The sequence below is a fragment of the Lathyrus oleraceus genome, chromosome 1 (genome assembly GCF_024323335.1).
Source record: "Lathyrus oleraceus cultivar Zhongwan6 chromosome 1, CAAS_Psat_ZW6_1.0, whole genome shotgun sequence".
Lineage (NCBI taxonomy): Eukaryota > Viridiplantae > Streptophyta > Magnoliopsida > Fabales > Fabaceae > Lathyrus > Lathyrus oleraceus.
This window is the reverse complement of record NC_066579.1, coordinates 355,060,655-355,086,985: the sequence shown is the minus strand read 5'-3', so window position 1 is coordinate 355,086,985 and position 26,331 is coordinate 355,060,655.

Below are 26,331 nucleotides of genomic sequence, written 5' to 3'. Positions count from 1 at the left end.
TATGTCCGGGTGCTCCAGAATGGAACTCACACTCGGCATTCTCATCGTAGTTTGCAGGCCTCCGATGAAATTCTACAGGAACCAATATCTTCGGCCGAACTAACCCAAGATCCCTCAGCCTCTTGAACAGAAGGGTATAAGTCACGGGTGGCTTATCAAACTGACAGTCCGTCGTCTCTTTCTTCACTTGGCCCTTAGCTTTTTGTGCTTTCTGTTGAGGTGGCGGTTGTTGCTGTTGTACAGGTGGGTTACCAACAGGAGTGGTTACAGTGGCAGCATAAGGGTGGTAACGATCCTTACCGCGTTCTTTTTTGGCCTGCACACCACCTGATTCAACCTCCTTCTTGAGCTGACCATTGCCAGAGGGCTTATTTACTACGGATGACGGAGCCTTTCCTTGAACTTTCTCCTTTATCATCCAGCTTTCAATCCTCTCCAACCTCTCAGCAATTGCTTCCTGCCACAAGGCGAGCCCCTGCACGACTTTGAACAGCTCTCTCATCATCTCTTTCAATTCGAGAATGTCGGTGTTGGGTGGATCCATCAGTCTGAGATATCTGAACGGAATAGCTATGCGCACCAGTTAGATACTGACACCTACAAAACAGCAAACAGGTTAATATGACTCACACATGCAATGTCTATCTGTATGAGGAATATTTTGTCCTTTGATTCTGGATTCCTTGAGACGGATAATAATTTGACAATAACATTCTGACATCAGGATGTCTCTCAACCAGAATCTCAATCAAAAAATGGACCCTGAGTACGGATAGACATGGGTTAAATGCAGATGGATGCGAAATGGGAATGATGCAAATGCATGAATGCAAGTCACTGTGCCATCTCCCAAGTCAACTGAGGATCAACTGTACTGGACCGGTCTCTGAACTGATCACAATCATTTGGGGGCCCGAGTAACCATAAATCCAACTTGGGAAGTTCCGAAATAAACGAAACCGATGGATATATCACTATCATCACAAGAAATTCACTGAACGGATGACAACCAGATCCTTTAAACAAGTATCCTCAAATTCAACCCGGGGATCCGAAATAAACGGAACCCGCTGATAGATATCACGGACAGAATTCCGGCGTGTCAGAGATAGATATCCATAGGTCCATCTGAACCATAGTCATCATCTGTACCTGCAAATGATTCAATCCCTCCCCACTCGCAGGTGTCATCTAGGCCAGGGTAAGGATAAGAGAAATGCAGGATAAGCAACCCTTTCAAGAATATCATTATATACACACCAGATGTATGCAACGATAATACCCCATCAGGATCTGAACTGCTCATGATATCATGTTCCGCTAAGTGGCGCTATACCACCCGCTTCCCGTGAATCACTCTATTCCTAGGTGTCCTAAAGTTCACTCATAGCCTGGGTATTGGGCTTTTTACCTCTTGTGATTCCCACCCCTCAGAGAAGCAGAGACACAGCCAGCACAATGATAATTGATGCATGCAAACATATATGCAAGTATATAAAATCACATCATAATCATAAATGCAATAAATAAAGCAGTAAAAGCAATCGCAACTATCCTAAAGAGCGCTAGGATTGACTCGCTTAGGGAAGATGGACCAGCAGGAGGTCAACTTCTCTATAGTCCCCAGCAGAGTCGCCAGCTGTCGTATTACGCGAAAAACCGGCGGGAGAAAGACACAGAGCCGCCACCGTGCGTTATTTATCCCGAAGGAGGGAAAGGAAACGCTCGAAGTAAACCTGGAAAGGAAATGGTCTTGCGACCAGAGATTGCAAGGATCGGGAGTCGGTTATGCGAAGGGAAGGTATTAGCACCCCTACGCATCCGTCGTACTCGACGGGATCCACGCTCAGAGAGAATAGAGGAAAGGTTGCTAAAAGACTACTCAAACACTGTACACACGCTGGAATCAAACACAGATGAAAGACGGAAGAAGAGGACTCGGCAGGATATCGCATCCTGGGCCTACGTAGTTTGTCAGACACAAACATCAGAGTTGACGTAGTTCGCGGATAGGGGAATGTGCTCGCTAGGATGTCGCATCTTATGCATACGTATCTTCTCTAACCAGAGAAAGAATCAGAGCACTCGTAGCTTGGCTAACACACGCCAAACAAACCACAAACAGGAAGCCGACTGCCAATCGCTGGACTTATGTCAGACTTCAAACAAACAAACACACCCAGGAAACCGACTGCCAATCGCTGGACTTACATCAGACTCCGAACCAACAAACAAGACACAGGAAACCGACTGCCAATCGCTGGACTTACGTCAGACTCCACCCAAAGAACAAACAAACGCAGGAAACCGACTGCCAATCACTGGACTTACGTCAGACTCCACACAACACAAAGGGGGTTGAAAAAGAAAAAGGGCGCCCGAAGAGATCTGCTCATCTCCTGCCTACGTACCTCATCTGGTATGAGGATCAGGGCGACGTAGTTCCCCTTAACAGGGAAAGAACTTCTATCCTAACCAGAGACTAGGGAGATAACAAGCTACTAGGGAGACTACGACTCGAGCCTAGAAGTTGTCATGCATATGATCCCTATGTTGAGGTCTCTAATCCTAACTTGCACAGGAAGCAAGCTGTCCTAAACAGCACATAAGCAATCACAAGCACAAGTATCACACACTATATGCAAACAATTGGCTCACACAAGGTTGGGCTTTAGTCAAGGGGTCAAATCAACCTCGACAAACAAGCCAACTGGAAAGGGGTGTGGTTAGCTCTTAACCCTAACATTGAGAATTAGGGTGAAGCAGATGAAATGGGAATGAGGGTATGACCTCATAGCTCTTATCCCTGGCCTGGGAGAGCTTCAACCAATAGAAAGTGTGGGAGTTCAGAATGAAGGAACTCTTCTCCACGTGACTGACATAACAAGATCTTGGGTTTTTATTCAAAGTGCATCAAAACATGGTGTGAGCAGGATGAATGGCACAACTGAATAGTAGGGGATGTATTGCACATCCCTTCTATCTGCTAATGCCTCTTCACTTAGGAGGTCTTTGAATGTACAAGGCACAAAGATAAACAACCACAAACATTGCCTCTTAAGGAGGGCTTCAGACAGGTGCCTGCCAAAGTAACATGACAGGTCTTCCAGACTACATGAAGATCAAGGGATTATACCTAAGTGGTATGCCAACCACAAGCAAAGCAAAGCAAAGTTCAAATGAACTCAAAGCAACTTAGGTACCTGTGGAAACAACTAAACAAATCAGTACAATACTCAGACAAACAGACAACAGTCAATAGCAAACAGACAATCCCAATGTACAGCATATAAGCCATAAGGCAAACACAAGTGAATTATCCTCAAAGCCTACAAAACCAACAAATGTTAGCCAACAACAACAAATGACCAAGCTCAAATGAAGGAGCAACATCAATCATGGAGATGCATACTTGAACCTGAAATTCACAACTCAAATGGTATGTCCAAACCACTAGGTCAAAGCCTAGGGTCAAAGGTGGATCAAAAAGCCAAAACAGAACTTGATATTCAACATGAATCATATTTAATCAATCAAGAACAAGTCCTAAAAAGGACCAAACCAAAATCAATAAGCAAGGTCATGTGGTGAGCAAGAGAAGTCAAAGACCAATTCAAGGCATACATTGGGACATTGAGAATGAAAATTCCAAATTAAAACAGAAATGATTCAAATAATTCTTGAAACATTCATGAGCATTCAACACATCCAACATGATTATCATACAAAAAATCAGAACCAACAAAGATCATTTAATATGGAAATTAAATTGCACAAGTTGAACAACAAAATGTGTGACACAAATTGTCACACCATACAAACATGTGTGTAAAACAGAAATGGCAAATGAGAAAAATACCAAACCAAGTCTCAAACATCCATCAACATGTCAAGAAACATCATACAAAATTTCAAAGCATTTGGATTAAAATCAAGCATTTCACAATAGAAAGAGCAAGGCAAGGTCATAAAAGCACATATGTTCAATCATTCTAACACAAATAGAAATCCAGCCATGCACAACTTCAAAATTCATCATCATAAAAAACTAGACAAGCAGAGGATCATTTTGCAAAAAATTTGGAATTATTTGGGCCATTTTTCAATTAGATATGATTTTTCTAAGTTAGCATAAAAAATAAAATGAAATGGTCAAAGCATATGGAAATAAGGAGGGAAATGAAAAAATGGAATGACATTTAAAAAACTGGCGCATGTGGGATTCGAACCGGGTGCGAATTTGAATGTGAAGCGCGCGCATATGAAACGCTGCCGTTTTGCCTGAAAACCCTAGCGAACCCAGAATGGACGCAAATCCGTCGCAAATCCGATGCTAGTATGAAGATCTTCATCTTCTTCATGAAGATGAAGATGAATAGTAGCAAGGTACGAAATTTTTTTCCAGAAATTCCAGAATTATACATCATTTTAAAGATCTTTCCATGGTGATTATGGATCAACAAAAATCTAAGCCTAATTCCTTATAACAAGTTCAAATCGAGCAGAAACATTTTTGAATGCAAAACTTCAATCACACATAATTCACTCAATAATGCATCATTTTTCATGAAATTTAGCTCAGAATGCTCAGGGTTAAAAGATCTACACAAATATGTACATGGATTGGCAAATAATTGAGATCGAATTTTCACCTTCTTGAAGATCAATGTGAAGAAACAGTAGATCCAAGGCTTGGCAATGTCCAGTTCTGCTTGCTTTGAGCTCCAAGGAAGATTGATGCAAGAAACAGCACGTGAGAAGGCTTGAAACCAACTTAATTTGAAATCTCCATTAACACCTTCAAGCTTGTAGCATGCACGAATTTGAGCAGAAATTCACCAATTGCACGTTGAATCACACTCTAAACTTCACCAGGATCAACAATTCACCAAGAGAAATGGTGCTTATGTGAGGAATTTTGAAGTTCTTTGTGAGAGAAATTTTGGATCAAAACTCAAATTCTAGATCTGAAACTGTGTGTTCTCTTCAATACAGTTGCAATTAAGCTTATATATGCCCTGCTAATTAATCTGAAATCATGATTAGGCCAAAGCTAATTGAGATTAGAAGAATATAAGGTGCATGCACAATTTGACAATTTCACCTCATGCATGGAATGGCCACGTGAACAGTGCACAATGAAGGCCCAAAATCACTCAAAATCAGCCCATGCACACATTAGAATTGGAATTATATGCATGTGATCAACCAATTTTGATTTTGGCAATTTTCCTTCAAAAACTTCATGAATAAGAAAATGATCATATGTTCAAATTTCATGCCATGTGATGAGGTATTTGGAAAATATGAGTCAAAAGGAGAACAATGCAAGAAGAGCCACTCAATTTGGAGTTTTGGTTCAAAAGATATGGCCATTTGAAGTTTCAAGCACACTTTGTCATGATTTGATCATAACTCCTTAACCATTCATCATAAATTCATGATCTTGGACTTTTTGGAAATGGGAGAGAAAGATATTCAACTTTCATGTTGGACAAAAATTCATTTGAAGCTTCCTTGATGTTGGAAAGTTGAGTTGAAGTTGGTCCAAAACTTGCCATTTTTGGAAACTTTCAAATTACAGGTCACTTTCCATTTTTGGAAACTTTTGATCTGGCTTCAAAATCTTCAATGTAGACACTTGTCATGATGAATAAGCCTCTTTTGGACATGAATGAAGTGACTCAAACCATTTCTCCACTTCCTAGCCCTCAGTTGACTTGCAGTTTACTTTTATGGGCCCAGATGACCTGAAACTGCACTGTGGACTTTGAGCTTTCCACACTTGGCCAAATTGCATCAAAATGAACCTAGATTCATGTAAGCTCCCTAGAACAAAAATAGGGCCTTTATCTCATGGAAAAACCCTTGCTCTCTTGCACAGATGAATCCTCCTAACCAGTTTTGACTGATGAAATGCAATGTACTACGCAATGTTAATGACCTAAAAATGAAATGAATGTACAAATGGGAGGTGCAAATTTGAGGTGCTACAGCTGCCCCTATTCAATCAACTGGGAACCTGAACGGATGAGAGCAACGGTTGTCAGACCTTCAAGGTACACAGGGATTGAATACCAAAGAACCCTAGAAATTTGCACTCTGCGATGGATGAATCAAAGAAAAGAAAGTTCACCAATGGCAACTTCAACTGGGATCTGATATTTATCACTGGACCAGACAAGACGTTTACCAACGACTCCACTGGGGATTTTGATTTTTTATCAGAAAGAGGAACCACGACCAGACATCGAAAGATGATGAATGGGAAGAGAAATCACGACTAGACGCCAAAGGACAACTAGGAAAGACTCGACCAGACATCAACGGATGAATGGGAGAAAGAGAAACCACGACTAGACATCGGAAGACGATGAATAGGAAGAGAAACCACGACTAGACGCCAAAGGACGAATAGGAAAAACTCGACGTTTACCGATACCAACGGAGAGGTGACCAGACATCAACGGATGAATGGGAAAAAGATACAACCAGACGTCAACGGACGAATGGGAAAAACTCGACGTTTACCGATACCAATGGAGAGGTGACCAGACATCAACGGATGAACGGGAAAAAGCTACAACCATACGTCAACGGACGAATGGAAAAAACTCGACGTTTACCGATACCAACGGAGAGGTGACCAGACATCAACAGATGAATGGGAAAAAGATACAACCAGACGTCAACGGACGAATGGGAAAAACTCGACGTTTATCGACACCAACGGAGAGGTGACCAGACATCAACGGATGAATTGGGAAGACTCAACCAGACATCAACGGATGAATGGGAGAAACTCGACGTTTACCGACACCAACGGAGAGGTGACCAGACATCAACGGATGACTAGGAAGACTCAACCAGACATCAACGGATGAATGGGAGAAACTCGACGTTTACCGACACCAACGGAGAGGTAACCAGACATCAACGGATGACTGGGAAGACTCAACCAGACATCAACGGATGAATGGGAGAAACTCGACGTTTACCGACACCAACGGAGAGGTGACCAGACATCAAAAGATGATGAATGGGAAGAGAAAGAATGCTACGAACATCGAAAGATGATGTCTACAGACACTAAAAGGGACCCACACAGGGATCAACACGACACCTACTGGTATCACAAGGATGACATTTACATATGTCAAGACCAGGCCAGACACTTGTCAGGGACTACTCTGGGGAGTCACGCTTTCCTTTCACAGACGGGTGAGGAAATAAACCTCTCTGGGGTTTGTTGATTCTGAACGCTGTCAAGAGCAACTGCAGCAAATGTGCCGTACAGATGTTGCAAAACGGTCCACCTCTACTGGGGAATTGATCCAAGCTTGCAAGATGCAAAGGGAGGAAAACTCCTGCTGAGCACACGATCCTGATTCGATCTAACAACTCTGTGGAGAGTAGCACTGCCAGGGATACCCACTCAACTAGGGAGTCACTTGTTGGGGAAAACACCAACCTCTCAACCATGCTGGGGAAACCAACTCTGAAATCAACCCCAATGACCCAATCGTTGCGATGCTAAACCTTTCTGAATAACATCTACACCTACCACTTGATCCCATTCTCGGATGGTCACCACGGCTTAGGGTTAGTCTATGCTTGCAATGCCGATGCATGAGTTTTTTTCAGCGCAATGCCCCATAATCATGGAAATGCTACGCACTAATGATGCGATATGTCATGCTTATCTAAATGATGAATGCATAAAAACATGTCCCCTCCAGGGACAACACCGGGGAGCTCAAGGAACTCTGCTGAGAAATTCAATATCATCCCAATCTCCACCCTGCTGGGGAATAGCACTGCTGTCGGGGGAAGGATGATCCTTGCTGGGATGATCTCCGCTGAACCCGATCCACTTGGGGACTACTCTTCTAGGGGAAGCAACCAATGCATATCTCTACTGGGGATAATTTTCACCGTACCTGATCCGCTTGGGGACCTCACTGGGGAAAACCATCAACACAAACCTCCGCTGGGAAGACTGCCCACTTCAGACTTGGAAAACAAACACAACCCTGCTGAGGAAAGGCGCTCAGAACCTGCTAGGGATCACGGTACTTCAGACCCGACTGCTGAGAAACAAACCACTCACAGATACCTCCGCTGGGGATATAGCAAACTTTCAAGCTCAGTGGGGAACTAACAGTCTTCAGACCTGCTGGGGAAAAGGCCACCTGCAGACCTGGCTGAAAAACATCTTCAACCCTGCTGGGGAAAGGCATTTCGACCCTGATTGCTGAGAAACAATCTACCCACAGACAAATCCGCTGGGGATATGGCAACCTTCAGGCTTGCTGAGGAGACACCGATCTCGCATCTGCTGTGGAGATAACACTCCCAAATCCACTGGGGAGATACGGTCTATTTGACACGGAACACCCGTCGATTCGTCGAACACCGGCATTCATCATCCAACCACAGTGTCAACTTTCCACTTTTGAGAGCTCTTAGACTCATCTGGTCTCTCCTGATTCATCACCTAGTATTCTCGTCTTTCCTTTGCTTCGAGACAATTGATCTCCTCAGATCCGGGCCAACTCTCTAATCTTCAGACTTTGAAGAGTCTTCTTGATTACCCTCTAGGATCGTCGTCGCAATTCTTTCACCGTCTTTTCACCGTTCTTCTATCCCTTGCCCCTGATTGGACTCTGTAGGGATCTTTTGTCAAAAGGTTACCCATCACAAACTACAAGTGAATGAAGATATCTAACAGCACTTGCACAAGAGATCGTTAGATAAAAGCGTGCCCCAGACATGCCAACATTTCAACACCTAGGTCACTCAAACTTCCGAATAAGATTTCCAGATTTCAATCTTATAAGCATGCATCGGAAGGGACCTCTAAGTTTCAAAATGCAAATATTCTTATCAAAAAATAAACGGATGTTTTCGCAATCAAAGCGGTAATGAAGACAAAAACAAAATTATTTGACTGAACATGCATTTATTGACTGAAAAAAAGGTGGCTCAGAACCGAGCAACACACAGGAAGCAATCCCTGAAAAGAGGTGATTGCGCACAAAAGGAAAAATCTATCCTAATGGCAATGTGAAACTGTGATCTCATCGGGTTCCAACTTGGTTACACCCCATATGTCCTCAAGACTTTCCGCACTTTCTGTCTTCTGAACAAGACGCTTCCGATCGATCTCTGTCGGGGATTATCCAAGTCATATCCAAAGCACAAACGATCATGCTAGACGCAATTATTCGTTTCAATCCCTCTTTTGCCTGGACCGCCCTTTCGGGTTTTCAGTCCACCGGGATACCCTTTTTTGCCCAAGTCGCCCTTACGGGGTTTTCGACTTGCCGGGTGTACAGTTTTTCTCTTTTATCCCTAATTTTTGCCTGAACCTTTTATTTTTTCTTTGGTTCACCGGGATGCCCATTTTTGCCTGGACTCTTTTATTCTTTTCGTCCAACGGGTCTCTCTTACGAAGTATTTTTTTAACTGCGTCCGCATTCACAAGGGATGGAAAATCCTCACCATCCATGGTCGTCAACAACAAGGCTCTGCCAGAGAACGCCTTCTTGACCACGAATGGGCATTCATAATTGTGTGTCCACTTGCCCCACGATCGTCTTGAGGAGGAAAGATCCTTTTCAATACCAGCTCTCCCACGTGGTACGCACGAGGTCTCACTTTTTGGTACAACTGCCCCATGACAAATAACTGCCAGCCTTTTTCCTCAATCAGGCTCCCTTCATACCGACTCAGCCTTTTCTAATTTCTCATCCATCAGGACTCTCCACAATGGGATCTAGACCTCAGTAAGTAATACCACTTCCATCCCATACACGAGTGAGAAAGGCGTGCCCCAGTAGATGCACGTACCGAGGTTCGATACCCAGGATACAAGCTTCGTACTCAGCCACCATGTCTTTGGTGCCTTCAAGTGTTATCCGGGCAGCAAAAGGAATGTGGGATCCCTTTGGCGTAACCAAAGCAGCATTAACTCATTCACATTAACCCCCCCATCAGACATCAGAATTCGTTCGGGTTCAGGGTCAGGCCCCTCCTCCGGGATCGGTTACTCACAATCTTTCAATTTGAGAACCTCTATGTCCTCATCAGGGAACTCAAACTTCCTCGGTTGATAATCCTCAATGGGCTGCTGGGCGAGATAACCGGACAATACACTCCCCTTGATTGCCTTCTGAGAGGTATACTGAATATCGTATTCAATCAAAATCCTTTGCCCTCTCGCAACCCGTCCGGTCAATGCTGGCTTCTCAAAATCTACTTAATCGGACCCATCTTGGAAATCCACAAAGTGGTATGAACCAGCATACACTGTCTCGGTCGACGAGCAGCCTATGCCAAAGTACAGCAAGTTTTCTCGAGCAGTGAATATTTTGTTTCACAGTTGGTAAACTTTTTGCTAAGGTAAGTTGCATGCTCTTTTCGACCAGACTCGTCATGCTGCCCCAGCACACACCTCATAGACCCCTCGAGGGCTTTCAAGTACAGAATTAACGACCGTCTCTCCACGGGAGGCATCAGAATCAGAGGTTCCTGCAACTTATTCTTTTATCTTTTAAACGTCCCTTGGCAATCATTATTCTACCTGACCGTTTGATCTCTTTTTTTTTCAACAGCTTGGGTGGGTTCACACGTGGCTATTAGATGAGATGTGAATCGTGAAATGCATTTCGATCTACCTAAGAAGCCATGACCCTCCTTTTTTGTTTTCGGTTCAGGCATTTCTTATATTGCTTTTTCTTCTTTCTTTTTTTTTTAGCAGGATCAACCTCGATTCCTCTTATCCGCTCACAATAAGCCTCAGCATTTTACCGAACAACACTCCACAAGTGCACTGATTCGGTTTCAACCTCAGTCTGAGTTGTCTCAATCGGTCCAACAACCTAACCAAGTCCACCGGATGCCCCTCTCCTGTTTGGGACTTTGCTATTGTGTCATCAACATAGCATTTGATTCCACGATGAATCATATCATGAAACAAAGTCACCATGGCTCTTTGATACATGGCACCGGCGCTCTTGAGACTGAACGACATCACCTTATAACGCAAAGTGCCCCATGGTATGATGGACGTTGTTTTCTCCATATCATCTGGCAACATTTTGATCTGACTACAGCCAGCAAAGCCATCCATGAAGGAAAACACCGAGAACTGAGCTGTATTATCTATCCACACATCGATGTAATGGGAAATCACCGTTCAGACTGGCTCTGTTCAATCTCGGTAGTCAACACACATTCTCACCTTCTCATCCTTTTTCAGCATCGACTTCCGCTTCACTAGAGGACAGTCTCCTCTCAATGGTAGCTTGTGCGCCACGACATCGGTATTCCACCCTGGCATATTTTGATAAGATCGGGCGAAGATATCGACATACACTTTCAACAGTGCTACCATTCTGCTCTTGACATTTGCCTCTGAAGCGGCCCCAACTTTCACTTCCTTTCTGACCTCGGCGGTGCCTGGATTATCAATCTTGAATCGCTCCTTGTGCGGTTGAATCACCTTCTCCACTTGTTTCAACAACCTGGCTAATTCCAGCAGATCACAATCTTCTTCGCCTTCTTCTTTGGCATGATAGATCGGATTGCCGAAGTCATACAGAGGTGTAACCGAATTGTTATCAATGAGATCAGGAGGATAGTCACTTTTGAGGTCGGAACAAGACAAATCAAAAGGAAAGAAAAATGAAAACAAACATTGCCATTTTTATTTTTATTTTTAAACTGCCAAAATAAATGAAAAACAGGGAACATCGCTTTTAATACAAAAACATCCATTTATTAACGATGCAAAATGTTGCAAAATGAAACACATGAGATGGCCCTTACAATGGACCATTACGTTTCGGGCAAAACGTATGGCTTTCATGCAAACAGAATTTGTAAAACAGAAATACTACTCTTCAGGATGAGTGACAGTGATGATCTTTGGGGCTTTCCAGTTCCCTGGTACGCACGATCTTATCCACGAATCAAGCTCGCAGTCACTGTCAATCTCTTCACCCACTGTACAGGCGTGACCCAGATCCAGCATTCCAGCACTGATGAACGGGAATGGTTGACGACGTCCTCTGTTTTCTCTAGACGAATCTTGATCTAGCTGATAGCCAACCCCGAACATATCCTCCTTCACCATAATGTCTATGATCTTTCCCCAGCCTAGGGCTTCTCCGTTCTTCACCACTTCCATGGCCTATTTGTAAGAAGAAATGGAAAGCTTCTTCTCTTTCTCAGCTAGAATGGCATCCTCTACCTTGACGGTTTCAACTGCCTGACTTGGTGATTCAAATATTTCACCGTCCATTTCTACTTCCATCATTCTCTAGATCGTTTCCCCCCTCATTACACACCCGTTTGTGGCGACGGCCGCACAACAATTATCGCCATCAGGGAAAGCTCCACTCTTCATCAGATGTTTCTGGACCACAGACATTGGAGTTTTTAACCGATCCCCATCAGTCACCTTTATTCCTCTTTTGTCCTTTGGCATCACTTTCACCTCTACAGGACCATGCATTGGCATGGGGTTAACATTATCATTCAGTATCTGTGCCAAACTGATGGCCTTAGAATCCACCATATCTTGGACAGCATGCTTAAAAGCTCTACAACCCTCAATGTTATGTCCGGGTGCTCCAGAATGGAACTCACACTCGGCATTCTCATCGTAGTTTGCAGGCCTCCGATGCAATTCTACAGGAACCAATATCTTCGGCCGAACTAACCCAAGATCCCTCAACCTCTTGAACAGAAGGGTATAAGTCACGGGTGGCTTATCAAACTGACAGTCCGTCGTCTCCTTCTTCACTTGGCCCTTAGCTTTTTGTGCTTTCTGTTGAGGTGGCGGTTGTTGCTGTTGTACAGGTGGGTTACCAACAGGAGTGGTTACAGTGGCAGCATAAGGGTGGTAACGATCCTTACCGCGTTCTTTTTTGGCCTGCACACCACCTGATTCAACCTCCTTCTTGAGCTGACCATTGCCAGAGGGCTTCTTTACTACGGATGACGGAGCCTTTCCTTGAACTTTCTCCTTTATCATCCAGCTTTCAATCCTCTCCAACCTCTCAGCAATTGCTTTCTGCCCCAAGGCGAGCCCCTGCACGACTTTGAACAGCTCTCTCATCATCTCTTTCAATTCGAGAATGTCGGTGTTGGGTGGATCCATCAGTCTGAGATATCTGAACGGAATAGCTATGCGCACCAGTTAGATACTGACACCTACAAAACAGCAAACAGGTTAATATGACTCACACATGCAATGTCTATCTGTATGAGGAATATTTTGTCCTTTGATTCTGGCTTCCTTGAGACGGATAATAATTTGACAATAACATTCTGACATCAGGATGTCTCTCAACCAGAATCTCAATAAAAAAATGGACCCTGAGTACGGATAGACATGGGTTAAATGCAGATGGATGCGAAATGGGAATGATGCAAATGCATGAATGCAAGTCACTGTGCCATCTCCCAAGTCAACTGAGGATCAACTGTACTGGACCGGTCTCTGAACTGATCACAATCATTTGAGGGCCCGAGTAACCATAAATCCAACTTGGGAAGTTCCGAAATAAACGAAACTGGGGGATATATCACTATCATCACAAGAAATCCACTGAACGGATGACAACCAGATCCTCTGAACAAGTATCCTCAAATTCAACCCGGGGATCCGAAATAAACGGAACCCGCTGATAGATATCACGGACAGAATTCCGGCGTGTCAGAGATAGATATCCATAGGTCCATCTGAACCATAGTCATCATCTGTACCTGCAAATGATTCAATCCCTCCCCACTCACAGGTGTCATCTAGGCCAGGGTAAGGATAAGAGAAACGCAGGATAAGCAACCCTTTCAAGAATATCATCATATACACACCAGATGTATGCAATGATAATACCCCATCAGGATCTGAACTGCTCATGATATCATGTTCCGCTAAGTGGCGCTATACCACCCGCTTCCCATGAATCACTCTATTCCTAGGTGTCCTAAAGTTCACTCATAGCCTGGGTATTGGGCTTTTTACCTCTTGTGACTCCCACCCCTCAGAGAAGCAGAGACACAGCCAGCACAATGATAATTGATGCATGCAAACATATATGCAAGTATATACAATCACATCATAATCATAAATGCAATAAATAAAGCAGTAAAAGCAATCGCAACTATCCTAAAGAGCGCTAGGATTGACTCGCTTAGGGAAGATGGACCAGCAGGAAGTCAACTTCTCTATAGTCCCCAGCAGAGTCGCCAGCTGTCGTATTACGCGAAAAACCGGCGGGAGAAAGACACAAAGCCGCCACCGTGCGTTATTTATCCCGAAGGAGGGAAAGGAAACGCTCGAAGTAAACCTGGAAAGGAAATGGTCTTGCGACCAGAGATTGCAAGGATCAGGAGTCGGTTATGCGAAGGGAAGGTATTAGCACCCCTACGCATCTGTCGTATTCGACGGGATCCACGCTCAGAGAGAATAGAGGAAAGGTTGCTAAAAGACTACTCAAACACTGCACACACGCTGGAATCAAACACAGATGAAAGACGGAAGAAGAGGACTCGGCAGGATATTGCATCCTGGGCCTACGTAGTTTGTCAGACACAAACATCAGAGTTGACGTAGTTCGGGGACATGGGAATGTGCTCGCTAGGATGTCGCATCCTATGCATACGTATCTTCTCTAACCAGAGAAAGAATCAGAGCACTCGTAGCTCGGCCAACACACGCCAAACAAACCACAAACAGGAAACCGACTGCCAATCGTTGGACTTACGTTAGACTCCAAACAAACAAACAAACACACCCAGGAAACCGACTGCCAATCGCTGGACTTACATCAGACTCCGAACCAACAAATAAGACACGGGAAACCGACTGCCAATCGCTGGACTTACGTCAGACTCCACCCAAAGAACAAACAAACGCAGGAAACCGACTGTCAATCACTGGACTTACGTCAGACTCCACACAACACAAAGGGGGTTGAAAAAGAAAAAGGGCGCCCGAAGAGATCTGCTCATCTCCTGCCTACGTACCTCATCTGGTATGAGGATCAGGGCGACGTAGTTCCCCTTAACAGGGAAAGAACTTCTATCCTAACCAGAGACTAGGGAGATAACAAGCTACTAGGGAGACTACGACTCGAGCCTAGAAGTTGTCATGCATATGATCCCTATGTTGAGGTCTCTAATCCTAACTTGCACAGGAAGCAAGTTGTCCTAAACAGCACATAAGCAATCACAAGCACAAGTATCACACACTATATGCAAACAATTGGCTCACACAAGGTTGGGCTTTAGTCAAGGGGTCAAATCAACCTCGACAAACAAGCCAACTGGAAAGGGGTGTGGTTAGCTCTTAACCCTAACATTGAGAATTAGGGTGAAGCAGATGAAATGGGAATGAGGGTATGACCTCATAGCTCTTATCCCTGGCCTGGGAGAGCTTCAACCAATAGAAAGTGTGGGAGTTCAGAATGAAGGAACTCTTCTCCACGTGACTGACACAACAAGATCTTGGGTTTTTATTCAAAGTGCATCAACACATGGTGTGAGCAAGATGAATGGCACAACTGAATAGTAGGGGATGGATTGCACATCCCTTCTATCTGCCAATGCCTCTTCACTTAGGAGGTCTTTGAATGTACAAGGCACAAAGATAAACAACCACAAACATTGCCTCTTAAGGAGGGCTTCAGACAGGTGCCTGCCAAAGTAACATGACAGGTCTTCCAGACTACATGAAGATCAAGGGATTATACCTAAGTGGTATGCCAACCACAAGCAAAGCAAAGCAAAGTTCAAATGAACTCAAAGCAACTTAGGTACCTGTGGAAACAACTAAACAAATCAGTACAATACTCAGACAAACAGACAATAGTCAATAGCAAACAGACAATCCCAATGTACAGCATATAAGCCATAAGGCAAACACAAGTGAATTATCCTCAAAGCCTACAAAACCAACAAATGTTAGCCAACAACAACAAATGACCAAGCTCAAATGAAGGAGCAACATCAATCATGGAGATGCATACTTGAACCTGAAATTCACAACTCAAATGGTAAGTCCAAACCACTAGGTCAAAGCCTAGGGTCAAAGGTGGATCAAAAAGCCAAAACAAAACTTGATATTCAACATGAATCATATTTAGTCAATCAAGAACAAGTCCTGAAAAGGACCAAACCAAAATCAATAAGCAAGGTCATGTGGTGAGCAAGAGAAGTCAAAGACCAATTCAAGGCATACATTTGGACATTGAGAATGAAAATTCTAAATTAAAACAGAAATGATTCAAATAATTCTGGAAAAATTCATGAGCATTCAACACATCCAACATGATCATCATACAAAAAATCAGAACCAACAAAGATCATTTGATATGGAAATTAAATTGCACAAGTTGAACAACCAAATGTGTGACACAAATTCTCACACCATACAAACATGTGTGTAAAACAGAAATGGCAAATGAGAAAAATACCAAACCAAGTCTCAAACATCCATCAACATGTCAAGAAACATCATACAAAATTTCAAAGCATTGGATTAAAATCAAGCATTTCACAATAGAAAGAGCAAGGCAAGGTCATAAAAGCACATAGGTTCAATCATTCTAACACAAACAAAAATCCAGCCATGCACAACTTCAAAATTCATCATCATAAAAAACTAGACAAGCAGAGGATCATTTTGCAAAACATTTGGAATTATTTGGGCCATTTTTCAATTAGATATGATTTTTCTAAGTTAGCATAAAAAATAAAATGAAATGGTCAAAGCATATGGAAATAAGGAGGGAAATGAAAAAATGGAATGACATTTGAAAAACTGGCGCATGTGGGATTCGAACCGGGTGCGAATTTGAATGTGAAGCGCGCGCGTATGAAACGCTGTCGTTTTGCTTGAAAACCCTAGCGAACCCAGAATGGACGCAAATCTGTCGCAAATCCGACGCTAGTATGAAGATCTTCATCTTCTTCATGAAGATGAAGATGAACAGTAGCAAGGCGCGAAATATTTTTCCAGAAATTCCAGAATTATACATCATTTTAAAGATCTTTCCATGGTGATTATAGATCAACAAAAATCTAAGCCTAATTCCTCATAACAAGTTCAAATCGAGTAGAAACATTTTTGAATGCAAAACTTCAATCACACATAATTCACTCAATAATGCATCATTTTTCATGAAATTTAGCTCAGAATGCTCAGGGTTAAAAGATCTACACAAATATGTACATGGATTGGCAAATAATTGAGATCGAATTTTCACCTTCTTGAAGATCAATGTGCAGAAACAGTAGATCCAAGGCTTGGCAATGTCCAGTTCTGCTTGCTTTGAGCTCCAAGGAAGATTGATGCAAGAAACAGCACGTGAGAAGGCTTGAAACCAGCTTAATTTGAAATCTCCATTAACACCTTCAAGCTTGTAGCATGCACGAATTTGAGCAGAAATTCACCAATTGCACGTTGAATCACACTCTAAACTTCACCAGGATCAACAATTCACCAAGAGAAATGGTGCTTATGTGAGGAATTTTGAAGTTCTTTGTGAGAGAAATTTTGGATCAAAACTCAAATTCTAGATCTGAAACTGTGTGTTCTCTTCAATACAGTTGCAATTAAGCTTATATATGCCCTGCTAATTAATCTGAAATCATGATTAGGCCAAAGCTAATTGAGATTAGAAGAATATAAGGTGCATGCACAATTTGACAATTTCACCTCATGCATGGAATGGCCACGTGAACAGTGCACAATGAAGGCCCAAAATCACTCAAAATCAGCCCATGCACACATTAGAATTGGAATTATATGCATGTGATCAACCAATTTTGATTTTGGCAATTTTCCTTCAAAAACTTCATGAATAAGAAAATGATCATATTTTCAAATTTCATGCCATGTGATGAGGTATTTGGAAAATATGAGTCAAAAGGAGAACAATGCAAGAAGAGCCACTCAATTTGGAGTTTTGGTTCAAAAGATATGGCCATTTGAAGTTTCAAGCACACTTTGTCATGATTTGATCATAACTCTTTAACCATTCATCATAAATTCATGATCTTGGACTTTTTGGAAATGGGAGAGAAAGATCTGCAACTTTCATGTTGGACAAAAATTCATTTGAAGCTTCCTTGATGTTGGAAGATTGAGTTGAAGTTGGTTCAAAACTTGCCATTTTTGGAAACTTTCAAATTACAGGTCACTTTCCATTTTTAGAAACTTTTGATCTGACTTCAAAATCTTCAATGTAGACACTTGTCATGATGGATAAGCCTCTTTTGGACATGAATGAAGTGACTCAAACCATTTCTCCACTTCCTAGCCCTCAGTTGACTTGCAGTTGACTTTTATGGGCCCAGATGACCTGAAATTGCACTGTGGACTTTGAGCTTTCCACACTTGGCCAAATTGCATCAAAATGAACCTAGATTCATGTAAGCTCCCTAGAACAACCATAGGGCCTTTATCTCATGGAAAAACCCTTGCTCTCTTGCACAGATGAATCCTCCTAACCAGTTTTGACTGATGAAATGCAATGTACTATGCAATGTTAATGACCTAAAAATGAAATGAATGTACAAATGGGAGGTGCAAATTTGAGGTGCTACACCTTGATCCAACGCCAAGCGGCATTTTCCTAATCAAATTCAAAATACATAAAAACTACGATTAGTATTGTGCGCCACGAGCCTTAAGTGGTGGAGAATGAGTAAGAATTAAGCTTTCCTACCCTTACTCTGATTATTTTGGACATAAGACGTTTGGCTTGTTTGTCTAGAATTTTTACCTCCTCCCATAGACTTTAGTGCAATATAATCATAAACTCTTTTATAATAAACCCTTATTTAAGGTAAAAACAATTCAACCCATTAAACTTCTTTTTTGTGCCTTAGGGCTTCACACCGAAAACTATTTTCTCAAAGGTAAAATCAACCAACTCACAAACATTTTCTATTTCAAACTAAGGAGCTCTGATTCCTCATCACTTGATGAGTGATACGCAGGCACAATAGCCACAATCCTTGGCAACCACAATAATAAAAAACCCAAAACCCTTTCTTTCACACTCATTTTTGTAAATAAGAATAAATAGAAATAAGCAGATAAATACCCACATACGCAGACAACCTAAATGGTTCCCATGGACTACCGTGGATGTGAGGGGTGTTAATACCTTCCCCTTGCGTTATTGATGCTTGATCTAGCTATATACAAAATATAGTTTATCGGGTACTTAACTGCAAGTGCACAGTCCAGTCGCTTTAGTTTTAAAAGATATTGATCCCACAGGGACCTATGGTCAAACTAGTGTTACTAACGTCACTACGTTTAGCTAAGGGAATTGATTAGTAGAAGTTCAGGGCAAAATAGTAAATCTAAGGGAAATTTGGTTTTAAGAAATAATAGATGGAAGGAATCAGTATGCAGCGCATCAATTGTCAGGGATTCGATAAGTCGCCGGTGAATAGTTTAAATGCCAAATATCTCTTAGTAGAAAATATTTATTTAAAAAGCTTTATCTCACACTCTCGTGATTGTTGATTCGGCCTATAGCTTTAAGTCAGAATGTACGCTCTCGCTGTCCCATTTGAAGTTAAAATTACTTTTTGAAAATAAATAAGTTCTAATTGCTTTTAAAGTGCTCTCGCTGTTTTTAAACTCAATGCCTAATTTTTATTATCCAGTTCGAGCCTCACGCTCTCGCGATTGTTGGTTCTCACCTTAGTTAATTTCCCACTCTCGTGGCAAAATCGTATTAAATAGCTTTTCACGCTTTTGTGATAAAGTTAATTAAATTTGAATTAAAAACTTCAGCCTAAAAGATTGTTTGAAAAAAAGGGTTTTCACCGATTATTATTAAATCCCATCTAATTAAATTGCTACATACCGATACCGGTAATTTAGCCGGACATGTTAAATAAGGCAAACACAACGCATAAACAGATCAACATTGCGGCAAACATGATTATAATAATAATTTGGCAATAATAATAATAATTCAATAAAAACCTGGAAATTGAAGTAACAGATTATATCGATTCTTGGAGTACTTGAGCAGTCCTCCACAAGTCGGTAGGCTTTGCTTCTTCAATACAAATTGCTTACTAAAATTAAATAAAGTGTAGTAGTTCCCCTGTGTAGGAAACTACTACTATGGCTAACTGGAAAACGGAAAGGAAAAGGGAAAAAGGAATTCTAAAAAGAATGGCGAATAAACTAAGGCAAGGGACACAAGGTTGCTGAAAAGAAAATACTAAAAAGCTAGAAAGCTGTAAAAACTAAATTGCAGAGCGTAAGTGTGAATGTAGGCATCCCCAATTTTTCCCATTTTGGTCCTTTATATAATGCTCCTTTAGGTCTTGGTGGTTGAGAGTTTTAAGGAAGACTTGGTTTGAATGAGGAATCCGTGGGGGAAGTTGTTGGAGGGAATTTAGACACGTTTGGTTGTTTGTGATTTACTGTTTCAAAGCGCATGTTCTGGCCGCGTGACGCTCGTCATGGGCTTGTGACGGTCGTCACAGTCTGGGTCGTGACGAGCGTCATGAATCTGTGACGGTCGTCACATCAGTAAATTCTACATATTCTGGTTTTCTGCTTTTTCGTGTGCTTTCTCATCTGTTTCTTCTTCTTTTTCTTCCTTTTGCGCATTTTTCTCATTAATGCTTGGAGATTTAAATACCTGCAAAAACAACTCAAATACTTACAGAATAATCGGGATATTAATTGAAATGGTGTGATCTTTGAGTGTAAATCAAGGCAATTTTCTGATGTGTTTTCACGTTATCAAACTCCCCTAAACTTGAATCTTTGCTTGTCCTCACGCAAATACAATTTGAAAACAAAGTTAAGCGCGAATACATTACCCGTTCGTACATGGTTGTCATGCGGATGGTTAAGATGACCGATATTCAAGTAAAACACCAAAGATATTGTGACGACACGAGCTTTCAGCTTTAGCGTAGATCTCTCCTTTGCACAAGCCAGTCCAAATCATGCTATTATAGCTCAACCTAGTGTCTCTGTTTCCGTTTCACCCGGTTTCATTCTAGCGCAATCACATTAAGCCTTTTGCCTCCGCACGCACTTAGTGAAGTAGCCGGTTAGTGACTTTGATCCTTTTCTCAGCACGAGGGTCTGGTACACTAGTGTGGCACCCCTTTATATATCCCCTTTTTGAAGGTTGTGGGGGATCGAACCGTAGTTTGCCCTACCGAGTCCAGTACCAGGTACCTCTGGACTAACCAACTGGGGTTTCTATTCCTTCTTTTTGTATAACTTTGCAACCTTTTGTATGGTTCTTTTATCAACTCCTTGATAGCAACAGTATGAAGGAATTTCTTAATTTGTAGGCATCAAACATTTATATTCATCGGCTCTCCACGTGGTTTACGCTTGAGACGGTGTTGACTGCTAGTATAAACTACTAGGGGTTAATCTAGAATGGAGACTTAAGGTGTCGGTATTATGGTTATTCAAACTGATCTCGTAGAAGTGAGGGACCTAGGGTGTCGGGACGGTATCAATCTTGTTAGATCTTTTTCAGTTTTCCTAACAAAACCTCCGCAAGACAGCCTATATACTCGTAGGGTATGCATTTAATCTTAAGGAAAAAAATTTGTTATGCCAAAATATGTAAAAATGATTGATAAGGACAAACAATTTTTTTTTGTATTAGGTGAAAATATTAGCAATAGAAACAAGTAGAGGAGTGATAAGGATTTCCTACCACATTTAAACAATGCATTATCCTCAATGCGACAGTGTACAGAATAAAAATAAAAGAAATAAACAAAAATCACTGCTCGTCGTTACGCTGCTGGCTTCTGCGTGCTCTAGCTCTTGCTCTTGCGCGCTCACCTCTTCCTCGCTGGGTAGGATCCAATCCTACATGTTGAGTGTACTCCTAGATGGCATCTACGCGATAAGTCATGGCACTCATCTGGTCTGAAAGTTTCGTCATCCCCTGATCATGCCAGTTAGCATAATCGTGTCAATCCCGCTGTATTTGCCGGATCGCTTGCATCATTTCCGTTTGGCGGTCTTCCATTCTTTGGTTGTGTCGCAACATCTCGGCGTAGATGTTTTCCATGGAGGCGGGTCTTTGTTCGCTTCTCTGTTGTCCTCGGGAGGAAGTCTCTGCAACGTGCTCTTGAGGTGGTTGAGGCATGCCTCTGTCAAGCTCCTCCTCGACTTCATCTGCACCATTACCAGGATTCCCATCATTTGCCTCGGGGGCATCCAAATCAAAAATCCAATTTGCCATTTCTCTTGGATCTGTGCGGTTCCTGTTGGGCATGATAATGCTTCTAACTACCTTGCTTCTGACAACAGGATGATACTTCCCGTCATCTCTCGCTTTGATCAGGTGTGAAGCACGACAGTAGTCGATGTCGAGGAATTCTGCCTCTAAGGCAGGTAAATTGGCTAGCCTATCTCCCAGGTTCAAGCCTAATGTTATGGAGGTGATGATTCCCCCACAATAAACGCCTGGCTGCCTCTCATGCACGCAACCTGGATGTTGGCTAGTAGAAAAGGAGTAACATTGAACGCAATTTGGGCAAACACACAGTGAAGAAGGAAAAGTTCCTTGGAGTTTACCTTATGGTTGCTGACTCTTCCAAAAACTTTATGCCCCAGGACTCGGTGAAAGTATCTAATGGCTGGGTTGCGGATATATGTTGCGTTAAGCATATCCTAGCTCGTTGCGTTCATGTTGGTGAGGTTGTGCCAAACTGGAAATGTTATCTCTGACCATCCTTCCGGGATGCAGCAGTGGATTCCTTCTCCATGTCGGAAACTAAGCATTCTCGCTATCTGGGTTTGATTTAGGGAATACTGGGTGCCGAACATTCTAAATATGGTGACACCGGTGAGATATTGGGTAGCGCCAGGGGGTGTGACATAGGAGTAGGAACTCAGAAATTCCAGGGTCAGCGCTTCGTAGGTTGGTTGTGGCATGGTACAGAGTTGCGTCAAGCTGGAGTTTGCTAGCATCCACTCCACGCCCTCCAAAAGTCCTAACTCTGTCAGGCATTCATGATCAACATACCTCGTAGCTTGAACGGAGCGTTGGTAGAACTTGAGGTAGTTGCTTCTTTGGCATTCGTCGGCTTCTCCATTTTGAAATACGACGGTTGATAGGTCGGGAGTAGCTCTTTCTTGACGGGCCATTTGTAAGGTTTATGAGACTTTTGGTATTGGTGGGTGGGATGGAATATTTGTGAGTTACGCGCTTGAAGAAAATGTAAAGAATTTAATAGATGAAGAGCAGAATGGTAATGAGAGTGGTAATTGATGAGGAAGAAGGGAGAAAGAGCGCCTGCATTTATAGGCGAGCTCTCTGGAATTCGTGATGGTCGTCACGGGGGTGTGACGGTCGTCACGCGCAATGGATGCGTAACGGTCGTCTGCAACAGTCAGATTCTCGTAACGGTCATTTGCATGCCGTGTGACGATTGTGGCAGATCCGTGATGGTCGTCACGTATGTGAGACGGGCGTCACCCTATATGTGACGGTCGTCACACACTGGTTTTCAATTTTCTCATCACAGGTTGCAACAACATATGATAAAAGCATAATAATGATAACTAAGCAATTGAATTTTAAAAGCATAAATGCAAAAATAAATAAATAAATGAATAAGCAGAGATAAATGATTAGCAATTGAATTAATAAATTGAAATTAAATGTAGCATAGGAAAAATAGTAACGATAACATAGCAAACAAAAGCAATAAAATAACAAAGGTAGTAAAATAAATGTGCTCCCTCCCCACACAAAACAAAGCAGTGTCCTCATTGCTTAGTGCGAGTAGGAGAAATCAGTGGTCAGTAGTATTAGCCACGGTTTTGTCCCAAGGCAGCTACAACTTCGTTCAGATGATGAAACTGCTCAACGGCTATATCCATCAGGCCTAGGACATCAAAGCGTATGAGCTTTATCTTTTCTTTCACAAATGTGATGTCAGCTTGAAAACCATTCAGACGGGTGATGAGCATGGCATGATTATCAGCGTATGATGGAGGGACCGTTTCATCAATGTTAGAATAGTTGGGAGGTGTTTCAGGGTCAGATTCTTCCATATGGATAGGGTCATTGATACACTCATATTTAGGTGGAGTCTCGGGAGGTGAAGGTGGATAAATAGGGTGTTCATATAAGTCATAAAGCCAGTTATTGCGGTTGTGAACACTCGCTTTCTCATGGTTAGGCAAGGTAAATAGTCAAACCACTTCGTTACTGATTAGATAATCAAAGGTATTCGTCCCAATGTTTCCTATGATTTTGCGGTTAAAGCAAAATTCGATATCCATGGGTCGGATGTTTCCAAAAGGTACAAGCTCATAAAGTGGGCGTACAAGAACTATGGCGTCTGCTATCATGGTAAGTAGGCCACCTATTATTATTGGGGTACAGTTGTTCTTAGCAAGGTGGACAAATCTTTCCATCATGAATGTCACGATATTGACATGTCGACCTTGATCGACACATAGCAAGATGAAGAGTTCATCGCGGGACACTTAGGTGTTATTCTCTTCCTTACCAAATAAGGTGTGGGCTAGTATTTTATGAAAGTATCGGATAGCAGGGTTATGGATCTTTTATGAGTGCATCTCATTCGGGTTAGGGTTGGATTCTCCAGTTATGCTACCCCAAAAGTCATCTAGGTCGATGTCATCGATTAGGTCCTCTTGGCGGGTAGTAAAAGCGAAAGTGCCACTAGGAAATCCTAGGAGGTCAGCAAGGTCTCGACGGGTATAGGTGAAGTTCATGCTAAATAACCTAAAGGATATCAACCCTTTGTTAAGTCCGTAACCATATTCGGGGTTGTATACAAGGGAGCTCAGGAATTCTAAGGTTAGTTCACGATACGTGACAAACCGTCTCTTAATGGTTGCGTTCTCCCACCCAAGTTGGTTAAACATAAATAGGATGCTATCTTGGATGCCTAATTTATCCATGGTCGGTCCATCATAATATAAGGTCAATGCCATATCCTTCCGGTCTAGATAATCATAACGCCTTCGTTGAACTCTGCCTATGAAAACTCTCTCTATTTGTTGCATGATGAAAGTAATTAACTAACTAGTTAGTAATTTTCCTGTTTATCAGTATCCAATATGTCTAAGTTAGTTACTAGAAGCAACAAGAGTGACTGTAAAGAATCAAGAAGAGGGGAGAAAACAAAATAAAGAAGAAAATCAAAGAAGGGAAATAAAGATAACAAAAAAAAGGGTGGGTTGTCTCCCACTAAGCACTTTGTTTAATGTCGTAAGTTCGACAGTAGCGTCGCGTTGTACTAGGTTTGGGGTTGAGTGGGCAGCTCTATGAGTCTGAGATTGTTCGAATAGTCTCTATTTTCTATATTATGATAATGCTTTAGTCGCTTCCCATTTACTATAAAAGGGTCATTATTCCTACCTTTTATTTCTATCGCACCACTATTGAGGACTTTGGTGATCTCGAAAGGGCCAAACCACCTAGAATTGAGTTTTCCAGGAAAAAGTTTAAGTCTTGAATCGAATAGTAGCACTACGTCGCCGACTTTAAATTCCTTCCTAGAAATGCGTTTGTCATGCCATCTTTTGGTTCGCTCTTTATAGATCCTGGCATTCTCGTAAGCGTCCAATCTCAGCTCTTCTAGTTCGTGGATGTCCAGAATCTGTTTCTCGCCTGCAGAAGTGTAGTTTATATTTAGGGTTTTAATTGCCCAATATGCTTTGTGTTCTAATTCTACAGGGAGGTGACATGATTTACCATAAACTAGTTTGAAGGGTGTGGTTTCTATCGGGGTTTTGTAAGCCGTCCTATAGGCCCACAAAGCTTCGTTTAGTTTGGATGACCAGTCTTTTCTGGATATTCCTACGGTCTTCTCAAGAATTTGTTTTATTTCTCGATCCGAGACTTCGACTTGCCCGCTATTTTGTGGATGATACGGTGTTGCTACGCGGTGTCGGACTCCATACTTCAGAAGAAGTTTTCCAAATATATTCGATATGAAGTGGGAGCCACCGTCACTAACTACTAGTTTTGGAACACCGAATTTGGGAAAGATAATATTCTTGAATAACTTGATCACTACTCGTGTGTCATTTGTTGGAGAAGCTACAGCCTCGATCCATTTTGAAACATAGTCGACATCAACGAGTATGTATTTATTACCAAAAGAAGCTGGGAATGGTCCCATGAAGTCAATCCCCCATACGTCAAAGACTTCCACTTCTAAGATTCCCGTTTGTGGCATTTCATCGCGTCTTGAGATGTTACCAGTGCGTTGACACCGGTCGTATTTTATAACCGCGTTATGGACGTCTTT